This window comes from Hylobates moloch, unplaced genomic scaffold, assembly GCF_009828535.3.
Source record: "Hylobates moloch isolate HMO894 unplaced genomic scaffold, HMol_V3 SCAFFOLD_4, whole genome shotgun sequence".
Taxonomy (NCBI): domain Eukaryota; kingdom Metazoa; phylum Chordata; class Mammalia; order Primates; family Hylobatidae; genus Hylobates; species Hylobates moloch.
In genome coordinates this window covers 158,971,179-158,973,352 of record NW_026652279.1, presented here as the reverse complement: position 1 = coordinate 158,973,352, position 2,174 = coordinate 158,971,179, and positions in this window count along the sequence as shown.

The window sequence follows — 2,174 nt, the reverse complement described above, 5'->3', positions numbered from 1 at the left end:
CTCTATAAGCTTGTTTCTATTTTTAGAATTTGTCTTTTTGAATTTTTTAAAACTTTTTTACTAAAAACTAAGACACAAACATACACACATTAGCCTAGACCTGCACAGGGTCAGGATCATCAATATCACTGTCTTCCACCCCCACATCTTGTCCCACTGGAAGGTTTTTGGGGCACTAACATGCATGGAGCTGTCATCTCCTATAGTAATAATGCCTTCTTCCAGACACCTCCTAAAGGACCTCCTTGAGGCTATTTAAGAATTAACTTTTTTCTTTTATAAGTTAAGGGAACAATAGTATAGTAAATACATAAACCAGTTACACAATCATTTATTATCATTATCAGGGATGATGCACTGTACATAATTGTCTGTCCTAGCCTTTTTTTTTTTTTTTTTTTTTTTTTGAGATGGAGTCTCCCTCTGTTGCCCAGGCTGGAGTGCAGTGGCACAATCTCGGCTCACTGCAAGCTCCACCTCCCGGGTTCATGCCATTCTCCTGCCTCAGCCTCCCGAGTAGCTGGGACTACAGGCGCCCGCCACCACGCCTGGCTAATTTTTTGTATTTTTAGTAGAGACAGGGTTTCACCGTGTTAGCCAGGATGGTTTCGATCTCCTGACCTCGTGATCCGCCTGCCTCGGCCTCCCAAAGTGCTGGGATTACAGGCGTGAGCCACAGCGCCCAGCCTGTGCTAGACTTTTATAGGACTGGCAGTACAGCAGGTTTGTCTAAGCCAGCATCACCACAAGCTCATGAGGAATGCATTACTCTACAACATTACCACAGCTAGGACATCACTAGGCCATAGGAATTTTTCAGCTATAGTATAATCTTATGGTACCACTGTCATATATGGGGTCTATCCTTGACCGAAACGTTCTTATGTGGGGCATGATTGTATTTCCAGTGAGAAGGTTAGCAGGAACTGAGGTTAAAAAAAAAAAAAAAAAAAAACTGGGTAGAAGCTAGATAAGGTGGCTCATGCCTGTAATCCCAGCAATTTGGGAGGCCAAGGTGGGAGGATTGCTTGAGCCCAGGAGTTCAACACCAGCTTAGGCAACATGGCAAAACCCTGTTTCTACAAAAAACAATAAAATAAAAAAAAATTAGCCAGGGGTGGTGGCATGTGCCTGTAGCCTCAGCTACTTGGGAGGCTGAGGTGGGGGGATCACTTGAACCCAGGAGGTCTAGACTGCAGTGAGCCAAGATCACGCCACTGTACTCCAGCCTGGGCAACAGAGTGAGACCCTGCCTCAAAGAAAAAAAGGAAAAACTCCTAAGGAGAATAAACAGTAATTCAGGTGGTGGGAAGTGAGTGTTTAGGTGCTGTGACTTTGGGTAGGGTGGCCAGGAAGGCCTTATGAGAAGGGGAAATTCCAGAAAAGATCAGAATAAAGTGAAGGAGAAATATGATCAATATCCATATTTAGAAGAGATACAAGAAGTATCCATGTGGATATTTGTGGAAAAGTGGTCCAGGCAGAGAGGAGGCACCAAGAGTCGCTGGGTGGGTGCATGCCCAGTGTGGTTGAGAAACAGCTGGTGGCCACTGTGGCTGGGGTGAAGCGAGCCAGGTTGGACTCATGGTCATTGAGGACACAGTGGAGAAGGGGGCAGGATAGTAGGGAATTGTAGGACTTTGGCGTTGACTGAGTGAGTTGGAAGTGATTAGGGAGTTTTAAGCAGAGGAAAGACGTGATCTGACCTGATTTAAGGTCAGATCAGATTTAAGGCCAGAGGATCTCTCTGGCCATTGTGCTGAGAATTGACCACAAGGGCAGAGACAGGTGTCCAGCATGGTGGCATGGCCCAAGCTGGAAATGGTGGAGGTGACAGGAAACAGTCAAAGCCTGTGTATCTTGCAAAGGCAGAGCGAGAGGGATCCAGTGACAAACTAGATGTGGGATGTGAAAGAGACATGGAGGGGTCAGGGATGACTCCAAGTTTTTTGGCAATTGGGCAAGTGAAGTTGCCATGTATTGAGCTGGAGATGACTGGGGAAAGGAGCAGGTTTGTGGGGACAGATCTGTTCAGAGTTGAGCATGGGTTGAGTCTGGGTTGTCAATTCAGTACTGTTAGTCCGTTCTTATGCTGCTAATGAAGACATTAGCTAATGAAGACTTATCAAGACTGGATAATTTATAAAGGAAAGAGGTTTAATTGACTCACAGTT